The following is a 20,571-nucleotide window of genomic DNA, read 5'->3' as shown; positions in this document are numbered from 1 at the left end:
TAATTTCTCTTGACTTTTGAGGTTTAGGTTCAGATTTTACCTCACCTTTAATGGCTTGGGCAGATTCGGTTTTAAATTTTCTTCTCGGCCGGTTGGTAGCTTCTTCACCAAGTTTCGGCTTCATCTTGCTTTCATAAGTGGAATTGTTTTTCTAGCCAGTTGAACTTGTCCTTCCACTACTAGAAAATCCTCCAAACCGTGTGCTAACACCCCTCCTCTTGAATTGGTTCTCGAGCTTAATTGCTACATGCAACATCTCCTCCAATTCCAAGTATTGTTGTAATTCTAGCTGGTTGGCAATGTCACGGTTTAACCCTCCAAGGAATATTGCCATTGTTGCCTCCCTATCCTCCCTCATGTTTAACCTCATCATGAGCATCTCTATCTCTTTGTAATAATCCTCCACGGACCTAGTTCCTTGAGATAAATATTGAAGCCTTTGATGCCGCAACCTATGGTAATGGGATGGCACAAACCGTTTCCTCATAGCTCCTTTCATTTGATGCCATGTCGAGATTAAATCATCACCAACTCTCCTTCTGGTATTTTGCTCATTGGTCCACCATTGGAGTGCATAATGTCCAAACATTGCTGCCAACTTCACCTTCTTACCTTCCGAATAGTTGTGGCAGTCAAAAATCATCTCCATTTTTTCTTCCCACTCCAAATAAGCTTCGAGATCACTTTTACCCATAAAAGGTGGGATGTTAACCTTGATATTTCCCAAATCATCATCTGTATCTTCCCTCCTATATTTTCCACGGCCAGCTCTATCTTGGACAGCAAAAGTTTCGTCCATGCCTTCCTCAAAGTCTCCACCGAATGGCTCCTCATCAAATTCCTCTCTCGGTCTCTCGCGACCTCCTCGTCCTCAGCCTCGTCCTCCATGGAATTCTTGCCTATTTCTTGTATTCAGCATTCCTTGTGAGGCTTCTAGTCTTCCCACTCTTTGATTCAGATGCTCAACTTGAGCACTAACCCGCTGTATTGACTCCAAAACAACTCTCATGTCCACTTGGTCTCTACTCCCGGTAGCTTGGGCATCGCCGTGGAATGCTACGGACTCCTCCTCATTGATCCTCAAGGGTGGCTCTCCTCTCCCCATTCTTGATTCTGTCATGTTAGTATAATAATACAATAGAAATAAAATAGGACCTTACAATTTCACTCCCTTACATGTTTCACTCAAACAAGGTCTCGACACTCATGTTTGCACACTAGTTTCGGTTTTTACCCTCTTTTAAGCTCACACACTCTTGCCTTTTCCCACTCAATGAATTATCTCAAAGTTCTAATTAAAACACCCACAAAACAGCAATTAGATCACTAGTATGTTTTAATTAAACTTATCAACAAAACAGTAAGCAAAAATGAACAAATACCGAACGGAATGAAAATACCTATTTTCAGTTTTTCTAGACAAAATAAAGCAAATTAATGAGAAAACTTTGGAATTTTGAAGAACTGGACCAGATGGTAATATATTATGAATTCAAGAATAAAATTCTAGAAAAAGAAATTCAAATACGAACAAGAATCAAAGAGAACAAAAATATAGAAAAGTGTTGGTTGTTGTTCTTGTAATTCAAGTTTTGTATCAAATCCTTTTAACTAATTTTAATCCAAATAATTTAGCACTCAAACTCAAATATGCAGCAGCAAAAATAACTCTCCAAAAACTCCAAATATGGAATAAATAATCAACACAGCAGCGGTTACAAGAAATTTCCAGCAACAAATTTCAACACCAATTTTTAACAAACCGATATATATATATATATATTTTTAATATTCGGCTTTCTTCTTTTCTTTTCTTTTTTTTCACTCAGTGAATATCAGACACAACTGCAGTAGCAAGAATAAACAACAAACTTGCAATTCCAACTCCCAAAATTCACCAAACCCATGACCTCCAAATAAACACAAATGTGCAGTTTTTTTTTTTTTTAAATGTTGCCGCAAACTCCTTTTTTTTTTTTTTTAATAGATGAATGCAAATATTTAAGACTAAAACAGCAAATAAAAATCAACAAAAACCAAAATTAACAAGAACAATGATGAAAAAAAAAACAACCAACAAACTAGGAAACAAAAATACGATAAAACTAGGAAATCCTAATTCAACTAGGAATGAATTTTTTTATTTTTTTTTAATGATGCAGAACATGTATGATGATAGAAGCAACCTTAACCTAATGCTAAAATTGCAGATTAACACAAAAATAAATAAAGCAGAACAAAATTTAGCTTTGATACCAAATGATACGAACCTAGGACGACCTGCTCCTAAACCCGTATTATATTAGCCCGGATCCTAATTAAGTTCAAGTTCTAATGGAATTGACCTCCACCCCTAATCAACCTGTGGTTAGAAATCTTGGTATAATGTAGACGCCACAATAGGGGATGGAAAACCAATTGATACGTCAAGCTAAAACAACCAATTCTCTAATGGTGTTTTAGGCGTTCTCAAAGAACAAAGAGATAATTAATCTCACAAGTTATTTTCTTAAGCCTTTAAATAGGCTTTGAAACGACAACTTAAAAACCCTAGAACATTAAGAAAACTGGCCACCACATATAAAGAAACCTAGTTGGCCGAAACTATACTTCCTTTCCTAATCTAAGTTTGATTGATTAATTAATTCCTTTATATTAAATTAGAAATTAATTAATTTACAATGGAAAGAATAAAATAAAAACCTTCCTAAAGTTATTTGTCCAGAAAATAAATAAACAAAAACCCCAAAAAGAAAAGTCAAACACAAATCAGAAAACGAGTTGACTAGTTTGACAACTAAGCTGACTTATGTCTGATGTCCGAGCTAACTTATGTCTACCTGATGTCCGAGCTAACTTATGTCTGTCCAAGCTAACTTATGTCTGTCCGAGCTAACTGATGTCTGTCCGAGCTAACTGATGTCTGTCTGAGCTAAGTTACATCTGATGTCCGAAGTCCGAGATTAGATGTCCGAGGCAAGGCTCTGATGTCCGAAGTCCGAGATCAGATGTCCGAGGTAAGGGTGTCCAATATAAAATGTCCGATGTATGGGTATCTGATGTATCAGCCTCCACCACTTAGATACTTAAAAACAAGTCTTTTATCTTCAGGTATGGACAAGCCCTTTTGAGAATGAATTACTTTCTGGATAAAGGCAGCAAGGTTGTCCTTAAACCGCTTAACTTGAGCCCTAGTGATCGGTCTAGTCTTCATCCGTATCGAATCAGTACCTCAGTGAGTCGTCGATTGTGCGAGCTCGGGCGAGTTCGCATCATACGTGCTAGAAGGTTGTATATATATATATATATGTGTGTGTGTGTGTGTGTGTGTGTGTGTGTGTGAATATATATGAATGCATATAGATGAGTATTTATACTTGTGTAAACATAGATGTGTATATATATTTTGTGTTATATAAAATTTCGAAAGGTATTGTGTATGTTTTAAAATTTTAAAAAATTGTCATTTAATTTTGTTATGTAAACTTATATGATTTAAATATATTTGTTACATAAAAGCTATATTTATGATTTCAAGTCATTACTATAGTAATAATTAATTTTATAAAATTATTGAAGTTATGTGGTTATTTAAAAAGGGATATGATACGAACCTAGGACGACCTGCTCTAAACCCGTATTATATTAGCCCGGATCTAATTATGTTCTAGTTCTAATGATCACCTTGACCCCTAACCAACCTGTGATTAGAAACCTTAGTATATAATGAAGATGCCAAAATAGGTGATGGATGTCCTATTGATAAGTCAAAACTAAAACACTCATTCACTAATGATGTTTTAGGTGTTCAAAAGAATAAAGAGAATTCAATCTTACAAATAATTTTCTGTATGAATAATGTACTGATTGTTATTGATAAAACAAGCCTTTAAATAGGCTGGAAAAGTCACACAATAAACCCTAGAAGACATAAGGAAAACCGGCCATACAATAACCTTTCCTAAAGTGGCCGAATTTCCTACTTTCCTAAATCTAAATTCTAATTAATTAATTCCTTTATTTTGGATTAGGAAATAATTAATTTACAATGAAAATAATAAATAATAACTTTCCTAAGCTTATTTTTCCAGAAAATAAATAAATAAAAATCAAAAAGTAAAGGTAATTTCCTAAAACAAAAAGTAGAATAAAATTAGGAAACTAAAATACTAGCTTTTTGACTAAGTTGACTTTGACCATTCTTTGACCAATTTGAGCTCCAAATCAACTTCAATATGCTTTTTAGGAGCCAAATAAGCTCACCATGAACTCCCACACGTTTCCCTTGCTTGGAAGAAAGAGAAAAAACCAACTCAGCAAAATACAGTAAAGCCAGCATAAAATACAGTAAAAAAAGGCCAAATTTGAAGCTGTCCGTACAACCCCTTTTTGAATGCCTTTGAAGCTGGATTGACTTGATTCCATATCCTCTTAGACATATGTATTGACTCCCTAAAGAGTTGGAACCATTTCATGCTGCTCGGTGTCCATATTTGCACCTAAATCGCTACCCGGGTCTGTATCAGCTTCCACCACTTGGATGCTTAGAGTAGGCTTTGAATCTTCTAGTATGGACAAGCTCTATTGAGAATTGATTACCCCCTGTATAAATGCTCCCAGGTTGTCCTTAAATCTCTTAATTTGAGCTCTTATGATTGGCCCGGTTTTTATCTGTGTTGGGTCATCACCCCAGCGGGTTATCGGTTAAGCAGGCTGGGGCGGAATCACATCAGGATACATGGAATTTTATAAGTTTAGCAAAAGTGTATCAAACCATATAGATATTGTAAATTTTTTTACAGTTTTAGATGCACCATACAGTACTGGTGTTTTGTACTATATTGTTGATTAGCGTGTAAGTATGTATGGTCATCTTGTGGGAGTGGACATAAAGGTTGGCAAGTATATTTACACAATGAGCAATAGTCGCCTCTTTCCTTGGCTACAAGATGACTGGTTATTATGTTATGGATCAGCGTACAAGTTATATTCATGGTCGTTCTTTGTAAGCTACGGTGAGAGGGGGTAGACAAGTATAATGCAGAGTCAGCATCAGTGTAACACCCCCACCCAGTCTGAAAATGCCCCAGTTTGACCAAGGTTGACCGCGATTGACCAAATGGTCCCACGGTTGACTTTTTAGTATGGATGGAATGTCATATTGATCGAGGTACCATGGTAAAGTGTTCGTCGATACGAGTCCGTAGACTGGTAGCACACTTAATTTGGACCTACAGTTGAAAAGTTACGAATCTATAAAATCATATTTATTTTTCCTAGAACTAATTTTCTGAGCAGTAAAGTACTCAAAGGAGCCTTTAAATTACGCCATGTGTCACCAATTGATATGTGCCACATGTCATCTTATTAAAATATTATTATATTATTATATTATTATTTTATTTTATTTTCCTTTTCATTTTTTATTTTCCTTTTTCTTTTCTTTTCTTTTTGGGCACGTGGGAAAAAAAAAAACACCCACCCTTCTCCCTTCCTTCTTCTTCCTCTCTTCCTCTCTTTTTATCCTCCTCTTCTCCTCCCTCTCAGTGCCACCTCAATTGCAGCCTTGTCGGCAGCGGACAGCCATATGCGTCAAATGATGTGATGGCCCAAGGCTAGGTGAGCCCGACCATCAAATCTTTGGCCGGTTGGCCAAGAAACGCACCGAGATCGGCCCCCAACGGTGGCGACCAGCATCCTCCCTGTTGACCGATTTTTCAATGGTTACCGACCATATGATGGGTCCTTTCCCATGAATTTGGGCCCCCTAAGTCGGTTTCCAAGCTCGGATTGGCTAAAATCTTGCTCATTTACGAGATATGACAAAACCCCTTTTAGAAGCAACTTCCCGGTTGGATTCCGACGACCTCGGGCAGTGGTTAGACAAATTGAAGGTATCTTCTTGATGCTCTCATAATAAGCTTCAAATCGGTGGCTAGAATATGAATTGTAATTGAGTATTTAGGAAGATGCCATTGATGGAGCTAGGTTGTGTTTATGTTGAAATTGGACAAAATTGGACAATTTTTTAGTCACTTGTCATTACAGTTAGACTCCTAATGATTATTAGAGACTAAAGGAGGATTAATTTAAGTTAATTGTCAAGATGTTGAAAAACTCCAAATTTTAAGTTTAGGCCAATCAGGTTCATTTTGTATTATGTTCAATTGGGTTGACAACAGTGGTAATTCATGAGTCACGGCATAAAATTTGGACTTTAGAATCTTAGTTGTGTGGTCACTTGTTTTTACGGAAGCCCAAGAAATATTTTTATAATATTTTAGATATCCAATACCAAGGTAGCATGTGTGTTGTGTTTATTATTTGTGTAAGATTATTTATTAGGTTTGATTGAGATTATTGTATGAAATTTAGAGCTCGTGTGTGTGTAGATTTATATATATATATATACATGGTGAACCTATAAATACATATATGTATATTCGTTAGAAGGTTTTGTGTATATATATATATATAGATGAGTGAGAATACATATTCATATATATATATAGACCAACAGGGGGAAGAGTGTTCAATAATATTTAAGAGCAAAGAATATGAGCAGAAGTAAATGGAAGTAAATAGAAGAGGCGGCAAAGCCAGCCAAGAACAATTAATGATTAAATAAAATATATAAAAGAATTATATAAAATATATTATATAGAAGATATTGAAGATTCAAAAAATAAAACTAAAATCAAAATGTTTTAAATGTAATGAATTTGGTCATTTTGCTAACGAGTGTCAAGTTAAGCAAACAATCAAACAATTAGAATTCCATAAGATCAAAAACAAAACTTAATTAATGTCTTAAGAATTCACAACATGGATAGTGAATATAGTGAAAACAACATTTACATTGAATCAAGTTCTGACGAATCAAGTGATCATTCTATATCAACTAGTGACACAGATAACCCTATTATCACTTTAGGATGTTTAGATGCATGTTGACTAGATAATTGTTGCAATAAATAAATTAATTTCTTAACTAATTCTACTGAAGATGAAGATATAATATTAGAATTACGTAGCACTGATGAAAGGATAGAATATATGAAAAAATACAAAAAGATCATCACTGATAATAACAAAGAAACAAACCAACTTAATAAAAGTACTCAAAGAATCTTTTTAACAGAGACCTTACAAAGATTTAATAAATCAAAAAATAAATAGACAACTATCCAAGATTTACAATTGGAAATCTAAACAATCAAGTCTGAGATTAAAGAATTAAAATTAGAAAACCACTTAATCAAACACCAATTACAATTTATCCAAGAACAACCTCAAAAACTTATCCATAATCAAATTGCAGAACAAGAAGAAGGATCTTCTCATGAAAATTATTTAGCTTCAATTCAAAAAATCAAACTTAGAAAATGGCATACAAAGATCACCATAATCATTAAAGATTTTCAATTCACAACAATCGTACTTTTAGATTCAGGTGCTTATTTAAATTATGTTTAAGAAGGTCTTATACCTAGTAAATACTATACAAAAACTAAAGAAAGATTAAACTTTGCTAATGGCAGTAGAATGGATTTACAAGACAAAATTAATCAAGCACATATTTATCGTAATAAAATTTGTTTCAAAACATCGTTTGTCCTTGTTAGAAACATAACAGATCAAGTAATTTTAGGAATTCCATTTCTCTCTTTATTATATCAATTCACCATCAAGACTGATGGAATAATTAATTATCCATTAGGAGAACCCATTACATTCGAATTCTTGCAACACTCAAATAATATTCACATCGTCCAAGACCAATCAATTTCGAAAACAATTAATCAAATCCAAACCAATCATCTTCCTTGTCTCTTCTCAAATTTTTCCCATTCCAATCATGTTTTCAAACAATTAAAATTTTATTTCCTATTATATGTATGTTTTTTCACATTTTCAAAATATCTTTTCTGCAATCATTTTCATTACAGAATGTCTCAACCAATTGGTTACATGATAATCAACAACAATTCTATTCCCTTTTGGAGTGGCGAAGTTGAGGAAAGAAATTTCCCAACTCAATTTGAGTTAGATACTCCGCAAAGAGCTTTAATCAATTCTGTCTGGAATGCCACATATTTCAACAATATTGAAGAATAATATGAATTTTCCAATGCTTTAGACAACCTATGTTTCTATTTACAATCAATTTGACAAAAACCTGATAGTCAGTATTTTTCTCATTATGTCCTATTTAATAGTCTAAACCCCGGCCTTTATAAAACTTGGTCCCAAGTCACCCATGAAATTCCTAGCCAAATCAATGTCCAATATAGAGGATACTATAGTTTAAGAGAAGCCTTAGAAGTTACTTTCCATGAATTAAGCCCACAACCTTATTCACTCTTGGGTACGAATGGATCTAGACTTCTCAAAAACATTTCGTTCTGTCCAAAGAAATAACCCTAATCAACCTTCCACTTCTAGAACAACTCATAGGATGCAACAACCTAACATTCCTCCAATCACTGTTTTTATTGATCCACATAATCAATATGGTCATGTTGCCCCACAACAGAGCCCATTTGACCTGATTAATGGCAACCCATATTTAGCTCACCCCTTAGAAGCCCAAATCAATCAACTTAAGCATGAAAAAGAATGTCTAGAACACCAAGTCCAAATTCTCATGCATCGAAACGATGTCTTAGGTGTCCAATCTAATTACCTCCACAAGGAATTAGATTATTGGACTCATCTAGCCACAAAACAAACCAAATCCAGACCCAATCATGACCAAGGATTTACTCGTTCCATAAACAGTAGTAATCTTTGTTATCCAATAGTTCAAACCAAATCTCACACCTTATCTTGGTATCATGCTCGTATCTTTTTCTATCCTAATCAATGGTTACAACAAGCTAGCCTGCCCAGTGAAATTATTTCTAAAACTTTGCAAATAAAAAAGATATAGTTCTACGAGAAGTTTCTCCAAAGAATGCTCATCTCGTTTATATATAAACTAAACACTTATCCCCGAGGCATATACGTATATGCTGAGGCCGCTCTATTACCTTCCCACAAAAAGTGCGACAAATGTGACCCTACCACCATTCCTCTTGATCACGTGGGATGTCCTCATGAGATTGGCTTTACTATCCACTGAGTTGGATTATGTACTGAGTCATTTCATACTTTTGAATTTAAAGAACAACTAATCACATGGGAAAAGCTATTGACTGGGGTCTAATTGGTACCATCATCTTTTCCCACACAGATCAAACCCAAGCATGTCCTAAATCATTTAAAATGGGTGTCACCTGCCTCTTCCTACCCCATCATTACAGCCCTTTAAAAACAAGGGAATGTTGCTGTTCACATCACTTCAACACCCCCCCCCTGAATGGATTCACGGTTGGGAACCAGCACGGCATGTCATTACCTTTGAAAAATCAAAACATGCCAACAATCACCTCTGAATTGATGACGAAGTCCGCAGATGTTCTACCTCCTTCACCAAACAATTACGACATTGGAGATCAACTATCTATAGAGATAATTTTGGTCTTGAAGGAATCTCTAAAAAGTACTTCTTGGCTAAAGAAAATCAATATACCAAGATTTACATCCACAACAACATCACTCATGTCTGGGATAATATTTACACCTTATTCCACTATAAAACATTATATCCAGACCTTGTTGGTGCATACCACAAGATGCTCAAAAAGCACAGAACTGTTAATCTTGGAGATAATCACGAATCAGAAAAAGATTTAGACTTTGATCAAGGCGAAGATGATGTCTATCAGTTTGGAGATGAAGAAGCATTCAATCTCACCAACATGATGGAAGACTGAGTCACAATCAACATCCAGAATCTCTAACAGTATAAAGTTACTTTCAGTATTCCACTCATAAAAAGCAAATCACGAGAATTACTGTTCACAATCACTATTCATGAACAAGAAAAGGCACCGAAAAGCAGATGTTGTTCACGGACACTGTTCACCGACATAATCACAACATTAACAGGAAAAGCAATCATTCAACCAAGCCCTCCTTTGCCTATATAAAGGAGCCTTTCCATCTCATTCAAGGACGTGTAATTGCAACAGCAATTGAAAGAGTTTCTTGGTAGATTTCCTCTCTTCTTCTCATATTCACTTTATAGTCAAACACTTTGTATTTAGTTTTGTGAGTAAACTAAGTGCATTGTAATCAACTGAGATACCAATCTTTGGTACTCCACTATATGTGTGTGTGAAAATATGTGGTCACATATATGTGTATGTGAAAGTATATGGTTGTACATGTGTTTAGATAAATATCTATATAGATATGGTATATATATTTGTTAAAGGTTTGTGTGTATATTTGTTAAAGGTTTGTGTGTATATCTTTAAATATATGAATTTATACATGTGAACATAGGTATGTGTATACATGTGTATGTATGTGCGTGAATGTATATTGGGTTGTAATTAGATATGTATATGTACATATTATTTATTGGATATTTAATAAATTTCTATTTGAGAATGTAGATATCAAATTTGGGGTGAAATAATTATATGTGCATTGAAATAATATTTCTTGATTTTTAAGAAATTGTGAAATTAATTTTGTTAAATTATTGTTGGATTTAATTACGAATTATTTATATATTGATTTAACTTGATTTTGGGGATTTGAGAAAAATGTTGTTTTAAATCATTATGCTTCAAAAATAGTCTTTATATATTTAAATATTATGGATTAATTTTATGCCACTGGGAATTTGCTATATTTGCATCAATGAGATTATGAGAATGGATTTTAACGTGATTGATTTACAATGATGGTTTAAAGAAATGTGGATTATATGGATTTTAAAAATAAAAAAAAGTATTTAACCTTGTGGTAATTATGAGATTTTGAGATTTGGAAAACATATAATTTTATCTATTTTTGATGCACCATACATGTACTGGTATTCTGTAGTTGTGGATGTGATAAGCGTGCAGGCGGATTGTTATGAGCGTGCAAGTTTATACTCTCCCATGTGATGCTATGGACCTTAAGCCAGACAAGTTTTATATAATGCACATAAGTCGCCCCCTTCATAGCCAGGATGATGGTTATAAGCAGTGGCGCTGTTGGTACACCAAGCGACCATATGTAAGTTTTTCTCTTTAACCTCCCCGTCAGCGGTGCTTTGGGATGCTGGGCACTGTCAAGCACCAATGGTATATAGTATGTGCATCAAATATCTTTATATATATATATATATATATATGTTATGTTTGTATGTATTATACCTCACAGGGCGATGATCCGATGTGGTCCATAAAGAGCTAGCCTCGTAACTATGTTGCTTACAAGTTCAGAGGACCGGATGGCCAATCTAGACAACCATCCCAGACTGTATTAGTAGCATGGTACCGGCGACAGCTGGATTCATCGATTACACAGCATATTGGAGAGTATCGTTTGTACCTCCGATGCGAGTGTATATTTTATTATATGTCTTTAATTTTAAAATACTATTTTACTTATATTATCTTAACTATTCATAATCTGATTTTTTTATCCGATGTGGTCCATAAAGAGCTAGCCTCGTAACTATGTTGCCTACAAGTTCAGGAGATCGGACAGCCAATCTAGGCAACCATCTCGGACTATATTGGTAGCAAGGTATCGGTGACAGCTGGATTCATTGATTACACAGCATATTAGAGAGTATCGTTTGTACCTTTGATGTGAGTGTATATTTTATTATATGTCTTTAATTTTAAAATACTATTTTACTTATATTATCTTAACTATTCATAATCTGATTTTTTTAACATTATATTTAATTGTTTTACTGCCATCACAACTGTTAATATTATTCTTATTATTAATATTATTATTGTTATTATTATTTATCATGATTTCGTTACAATTATTTTCATTATTATTATTATTGTTGTTGTGGTTGTTGTTACTGTAATTGTTATTATTATTTATTATGATTATTGTTAGTATTAATTTCATTATTTATTATTATTATTATTACCATTAATTATCATTGTTGCTACTATCTTATATTATTGGTACTTTGTGATTATTATTATTATTCTTATTATCATTATTATTATTATTATTCTTATGATTATTTTTATTGGTATTATTATCATTTATTATTATCTTTATTATTATTATTATTATTATTATTATTATTATTATTATTATTGGCATTATACAAAAGCCTCAGGCAAGTGTGTAAGCCTTTCGAGCAAGTATATAAGCCTTCGGTCAAATGGATAAGCTTAAGAACAAGTGTGGAAGCCTATGGACGAGTTATGGTGTTATTGTTATTGATATTACTATTATTAATATTGTCCTATTCTCTCCTGTTTACGTTATGTATTTGGAATGTTGTAAAACGATATTAACATATAGTACGGCACTAAGTGGGTGGTGTGAGCGAACGTGAATAATAAAAGGTGTTTCGTGTTTTAAACTATTCCTGATACAGGTATCTATAGATAGTTTGATATCGAAGTGCTGTAAATTGTGGAAATTTTTGTAGTAAGGTGGGAGGAATAAGGTGGTACAATAGAGGAGTGCGTTTTCGTGCAGGTGAATTTTAAGGCATGTACTACCTTTAGGGGAAATGTTGCCAGATTTTCCATAGGACGGTCCAGTAGGGTCTCCTTGGGATCAGGACTTGTTTAGGATTTTGGGAAAGGATCATGGATGAGTCTTGACAATCAGCCTTCCCCCCGACCGCAGGATGGTTTGTTATTCTAGGTTAACACATACGTATATATAACCATCCTATGGGAGCTATGGCCACGAGAATTCGCAAGTACATTTGCTCAATGTGCACCAGCTACCCTACCTCGGTCGAAGGATGACCAGTTTACCCATGACAAGTGATTAACAATTAGCGTTGCAGGATGCCAAGGTGATCAATTGTAGGTTTCTCTCTTTAACCTCCCCATCAAAATAGTGCTTTGGACTCCAAGTACTATTTGACCCCACTGGTATATCGTATGATGTATCAAGTGTATTTTTCAAGTATATATATATATATATATATTATATTATGTCCATATGTACTACACAGTACTAGGACAACAATACAATTCGACCTATGAATAACTTCGTCTCGTAACTCTGCTGCTTAATAGGCTAGTTAGTTGGACAGCCACTATAGGCAATCATCTAAAACCTTATTAGTAGCAATATACTTGGGACGATTGATATCGTGGAACCATGCATCATCATGCTATATGGTACATCAGATATACCTCCATTACAAATGTGCAAATTTCATAGTCTATTTATAAATTTTAAATTTTTGTTTTACTTTATTTTATTTTATCTATTAATAATTATGATTTTATATTATTATAATTACTTGTTGGTGTAATAATAATAATTATTATTATTATTATTATTATGTTATTGGTATGATTATTATTATTATTATTATTATTATTTGGTATTATTGTTATGGAAATTTTTATTAATTGTTCTTAATGACTTATTATTATTATTACTATTACTATTTATCATTGTTATTGTTGTTAATTATTATTATTATTATTATTATTATTATTATTACTACTTGTGAATTACTGTTGCTATTATCATCATTATTATCAATTGCATACTCATTGTATTTATCTCATCAGGCAAGTATGATAGCTTTAGAGTAAGTGTAGTAACCTTCAAGTAAGTATGATAGCCTTTGGACAAGTGTGGTAGCCTTCGGACAAGTATGATAGCCTTCAAGCAAGTGTGGTAGCCTTCAGGCAAGTATGATAGCCTTCAAGCAAGTGTGGTAGCCTTTGGGGAAGCATAATAGCCTTTAGGCAAGTGTGATAGCATTCAAACAGATATAGTAGTCCTTGAGCAAGTATTACTATTATTATTGTTATTCTTAGTATTACTACTACTAGTACTATTATTATTGTTATTTTATCACCCTTCTATCCACATTTATGAATATGATATGTTTATAAAGTAATATAAAAATATAGGACTGTACTAAGTAAATGGTGTGGGTAGACATGAGTCATAAAGGTATTCGTCTCCATTAAATTATTTTCAATACCTGTGTTCTTATGCATTTATTATTGAAGTGCTATGCTTTGTAGAAAATCTTGTAGTAAGGTGGGAGGAATAAGGTAGTATGATAGTGGTATGCATTTTCTGTGCAGAAAATTTTTAGGGCATGCTCAAATCTTAGCGAAGATGCTGCCAGATTTTCCACAGGATGGTCCAGTAGGTTTTTCTCATTCGAGGATCATTTAATCTTCCAATAAGGAATCTTGGTGGGTCCTGATAGTTTTACCAAGACTTGGATTGATAGTTTAAATGGAAGATTATTTTTGAAGAAAATGGTTGAAGAGGCTTTTGAGTTTTTGGATGAGTTGGCTTTCAATTCTTATAATTGGCTTATCGAGAACAAAAAGAAGAAAAACATGATGAATTTTAAGGAGCTTAATTTCTTTTATAATTTAGTCCTTAAAGTTGAAAAAGACAATACGTTCTTTAAATTCTCATATTTCTATGTCTTCAAACCAAAAAAGGATGATGATTGACTTGGGAATTTGATTACCTCTTTTATAAGTGGGACTAGAAAAATGTTCTGTTAAGATGAAACAAAGTTAGAAATCACTGAGAAGTAATGTGTTGATTTGGGTACATCAATTAAAGCTATTGAGCAATGCTTCGGAGAAATTGCTCGTGAGCCAAAAAGAATTTACAAGAAAGATGTTCTAGGCCTTTGACTTTAAAGAATTGTAACTCAATCACCTTGAAGAGTGAAAAGCAATATGATGCACCAAAAACAAAGCAAGGTGAGTCTTTGAAGGGACAGAGAACTAATGAGCATATTGATGTTAGTAAAGAGGATTTTATTGTTGTTGATAAAGATCTTCAAGTTGAAGAATCGATTTTGGTTGATAAAAGTTTTGGTAAAGGTCATTCTAATGTGGCTATGGAAGAGAAAGAAAGCTCTAGGATTTGGTCGGATAAGACTACATTTCTAGGTAATTCACCGTTGGTTACGCCACCATTGTGCTACCGACAAAGATTCTAAAGGAAGAAAAAGAGTAATGACACTTAATTCTCTAAATTTTTAAAGATTTTCAAAAAATTATAAATTCATATACCTTTGATTGAGGTTTTGCAACAAAATCTAAGCTATGCAAATTTCATTAAGGATATCATGTCAAACAAGAGGACATTTGAGGATCATGATACAATTATGTTTTTGAAAGTGTAGTACAATTCTTCAATAAAATCTACCTCAAAAACTCAAAGATCCAGGGTCATTCACCATTCATTGTGTCATTTAAGATATGATGATTGACAAAGCTTTTATGTAAGCTTGGAGAAATCATTAATCTTATGTCAACTTCCATATTTAAAAAGCTTAGGCTTAGAGAGGTGAAAACTACCAAGATGATCTTCAAATACCCTTATGGAACTATAGAAGATTTCCATGTAAAAGTGGTTAAATTCATATTTCTTGTGGATTTTGCTATTCTTAACATAGAAGTGGATAAAGAAGTCCTAATTATCAATGTCTAAAATGGTTGTCTTAAATTGAGAATAAACAATGAGGAAGTGCAATTTAATAAATTTAATATCCTTTATACTATGAAATTTCTGGAAGATATGCTCTGATGTGATAAAATTGAAGATTCCACATATTAATAAAGAAGATTCTTTAAGAATGTGTTTGGTTTATTCACATGATATTAAGAGCAATCTTGCACATGTTGATTGTAGAAATGTCGATGATGGTATTGACTCTTAGTTTGAAAAGTTTCCTCTAGATTATAAATTTTGTGAAAATATTGACAAAACAAACTGCATGGTTTCTTATGATAAGGTTGATTCTTGGTTTGATTTGTTGGAAGATGAGAAGCATTGTGAAACTAGTAATCTTGATAATGAAGTTGTTACCTTCACTAAAGAAAATTTAAAAGTAGTGGATAAAGAGAAAAAATCCCAAAAAGGAGCTAGAAGTAAAACCTCTTTCGAATCATTTGAAATATGTTTTTCTAGGAGAAAATTTTACTTATCCGATGGTCATTTCTTCTTTCCGAAGAAAAGAAAGAGAAGCTTATAAATGTTTTGAGAAAACAAAAATAGGCCATATGATGATCCATTGCGGACATCAAAGGAATTAGTTATCAGTTTGCAAGCATAAGATTTTGACGAACTCACAAACCCACCATTTAACATCAAAGAACACTTAATGTGGCTATGCAAGAGATTGTTAAGAAGAAGGTTCTTAAATTGTGGAGTGTGGTGATTATTTATGCAATATCGGATAGTTCACAGGTAAATACAGTTTAAGTGATACCAAAGAAATGTGGAATGACTATTATCAAGAATGAAAATAATGAGATTATTCCTCTATGAGTGGTAATTGGGTGGAGATTTTGAATACATTAATGTAAACTTAACAAAGCAGCAAGGGAAGATCATTTTCCACTTCCTTTTCTTGATTAAATGCTTGATAGGTTGACTGAATATGAGTATTATTGTTTCTTGGATGTTTATTTAAGCTATAATCAAATTGCTATTGCTCTAATGGATCAAGAGAAGACAACTTTTACATGTCATTATGGAACTTCTAGTTTCCAAAGGATGCCATTTAGGTTATGTAATGCACCTACTTTAAAGATGTATGATAGTTATTTTCTCAGACATAGTAGAAAAGATTATAAAGATATTTATGGATGACTTTTCAGTTTTTGGTAAATCATTAAATAGAAGTTAATTTCGACACCTATTGTGGTTACATCAGATTGTTAACCACTTAAGATCATATGTGATTCAAGTGATTATGCTATTGGAATGGTGCTTGGACAAAGCAAGGATAAATTTTTGAACCATTTATAACTCAAGTAAGGCTTTAAATTGAATTATACTACTACCAAAAAAGTGATGCTTGCGGTAGTATTTGCTTATGAAAAGTTCAGATCACATATCCTTTGTTCTAAAGTGATTTTTCATATTGATCATGCAACTATTACATATCTTTTTCAAAAGAAAGATGCTAAGCCCCATTTGATTAGGTGGATTTTTCTCTTACAAGAATTTGATCTTGAAATAAATGTTACAAAAGGTAGTAAAATTTGGTGAGAATATTAAAGAATTCTTTCCAAATGAGCAGCTTTTTGTGTTGATATAAAGATGCCAAAGTTTGTAAACTTAGTGAATTGTCATGCTTGTGGAGTCACACTACCGAATTTACCTTTTCAACAAAAGAAGAAGTTCTTCCATGTGTAAAGAGTTTTTTGATCAAATTATTAGAAGCTGTAATTTGGAGGATGAAGTGTCAAATATTCTCTATCATTATCATTTAACTTTTTATGGTGGTCATTTTGTAGCTTCAAGGATGACTTCTAAAATTCTATAATCGAGATTTTAGTGGCCAACTCTCTTTAAGGATATCTACACTTATGTGAAGACTTGTGATCGATGTCAAAGAGTAGGGAATATATCCAAGAAGATGAAGAACCATTGTAAGGGATTTTGGAATTGAAATTTTTTATGTTTAGGGATTGATTTCATGGAACCATTCACATCCTCGAGTGAAAATCAATATATTTTTCATGCAGTGGATTATGTTTCAAGAAAGGTTGAAGCTATTAGAACACCAACTATTGATGCCAAGGTGGTCTTCAAATTTCTTCAAAAGAGTTTTTTTTTTTTTTTTCTAGATTTGGTATTCCTAAAGCTAACATTACTGATGACTTATTCACATGTTTGCAATAAGCTATTTAACTCTCTTTTAAGAAAATATGAAATTAGGTGCAAAATATCTCTTGCTTATCATCCTTAAGCCAATGGTCAAGCTGAAGTTGTTAATAGAAAAATCAAGAAGATTTTAAAGAAATAGGTGAATACTAATCAAGAGGATTGCTTACTCAAGCTTAATGATGCTTTGTGGGCATATAGGACAGCATTCAAACCACGTATTGCAATGGGTGCATATCGTCTTATTTTTTGAAAAGCTTGTCATCTACTGATTGAGCTTGTCCATAAAGCTTATGAAATTAGGTGCAAAATGTCTCTTGATTATGATTCTTAAGCCAATGGTCAAGCTCAAGTTGCTAATAGAATAATCAAGCACGTTTTAAAGAAATAGTTTAATACTAATCAGGAGGATTGCTCACTCAAGTTTAATGATGCTTTGTGGGCATATAGGATAGCATTCAAAACATGTATTGCAATGAGTCCATATCATCTTATTTTTGGAAAAGCTTGTCATCTACTGATTGAGTTGTCCATAAAGCTTATTAGGCAATAAAGAAGCTAAATTTTGTTCTCAAAGCATCGAGGGAAAGAAGAATGTTTGAGCTCAATGAGTTAGAAGAATTCTAGAATTATGCATATGAAAGTGCAAGAATTTTTAAAGATCATATCAATAAATGGCATGATAAAAAGATCTTTGATCGTGAATTTTATTTGGGTCAATAAGTTCTCTTCCATTCAAGATTGAAATTGTTTCCTAGAAAATTGAAAACAAGATAATTAAGGCCTTTTAGAATTTATCAAGTATTTGCATATGGAGTTGTTAAAGTTCAACCTAAAAATGGAACTACTTTTAATTTAATCAACAAAGGGCTAAGCATTATTTTGGTGAAGCAGATAGGCAATTGCAGCAAGTGAATAAGCTCATTTTTAATCTTGATCAATTGAAAATTTACACATACAAGACATGAAAGGTGGAAGCTTATTTTCAAAGAAGCAAATTCCAAAGAAAAAGTGTACAAAGAAGAAGAGTAATAAGAGCAATTTGCAACTTCAAACATCAATTCATTTGTGCAAGAAAACAACCAATCCTTATTCAAGGAAGGTGGCAATCAAAAAGTGTGGCCTCTCTACATAAACTAAGTGTTTAATTGTGGAGCAATTGAAGTTCAAGGAAAATATGGAGGAGTTTTCATGATTTATGGGCAAAAAATAAAAAATGGGTTTGCAAGATTGAAGCCAAAAGATCCTCCATGAATGAAAAATTGGTTATGTTTAGCTAGAGACATCAAATCAAGCACTTCTTAACAAGCAATCCAAGTTTCTAACTCCTTTTCTAAATTTTGAGGATTAGTTTTTAGTTTATTTGTTTCTTTTAGTAAAAGGAATTTCATGATCCTATTGAATTTTACATATTTCTAGTTTGATAAGTAATATTAATTTGTTGCAGTTGTAGGCACTACAAGAAAGGAAATTAACCATGTGGAATATGCATCACTTAAAGGCTTGTAGAATAGGAAATTTCATCAATTAAGAGTGGTCATACAAGCTTGGAAGCAAATTTGCAAGATGGAAGCAAGAAGTCATAAAAATGAAGTGGGGTCAAGTTTTGGTCATGGAATAGGATGAAACGCTTGGTTTTGAAGCTAAGGGATGCATGGATTGGTATTAGGGCATGCTCACTTATGCTATGGAAGTGAGCACTTATAGTTTGAGTTGTACATTGAATAAAAATCAGTTTGCATGCCCAGTTAATTTCAACTTCATGTCAAGCTATCCATGTACACCGTTCAAAAATGAGTGTACATGCCCAAAATCTTTACCATTAGATTTGGTACATGCAAAGTGGCATACATCACTTAAAAATGAGTGCACACATCATCTTTCACACCTCACTCACCAAAGATAAGAATCCCATGCTCTAAACCTTATTCTACATGTGCCTTCTTCATTCTTGTCTTATTTCTTTGATCTTTTTCATTCTCTTAGCTCAAAGTTTATCAGCCCTAAATACCCAAAATCAAGCTCTCAAACTCCAAAACCACTTTCTATGTAAAAATCTTGATGATTTCTTCTTAAAAATGAAAGACCCAACAATAGATCTTTAGAGCTACAAATTTGGAAGCAAAAAGAACATTTTTATATCTAGTAATGGTGAAATCTTTCCAACTAAGTTCAAGGTTACATTAAAGAATTTTCACTCAAGTATGTCCCTTATTTCATTTTTTTCCTTGAAGAAATTTTTGCAGAAGGAATTTTTCTTTGGATTTATGTTGAGTGGGTTGGAAATTTTTTGTTGAATTTGTTAAAGTTGTACTTTGGGTTTTGCTCTTTGAAGTATGTTGAGAAGAAATTTTCTTTTATTTTCATGGGTTAACTACAATAAATTAAATTGATTTTAAGATGAATTAAGCTTGTTAGATTATTATTATGTTTTGGTTGGTAAACATTTTTGGAAGCTTCGTTTAGAGGATAGTATAGGTCTTGATCTTGTAACATGTTTAAAAAGAAAGCTAAGAATGATTTTGTGAACCAAGCGTTAGAAGAATGACTAAAGCTAGAGCCAAACCCAGTTCATCTCGTTATGATCGTAACATCGTTATTAGTGTGGATGTAACAACCCGCCCTGAAGTACGTTGGAATTTTCTCATATTGATCGGATTTGACCGCCATTGACCGAGAGGGGTTAAATTTTGAATTTTTGATTCGAATAGAATTCTGCATTGACCGAGGCATCATTGCAAAGTACGTGTCAACCCAAGATCGTAGACTAGTAGCACATAAAAAATAGAGCTACGGTTTGAAAGATATGAGCAAAACAAGAAGCAATCCGAACTGTCTGAGGGTGTCGGGGTTGAC

Source organism: Ziziphus jujuba, chromosome 9 (assembly GCF_031755915.1).
Source record: "Ziziphus jujuba cultivar Dongzao chromosome 9, ASM3175591v1".
Taxonomy (NCBI): Eukaryota; Viridiplantae; Streptophyta; class Magnoliopsida; order Rosales; family Rhamnaceae; genus Ziziphus; species Ziziphus jujuba.
This window is presented reverse-complemented; position numbering follows the sequence as displayed.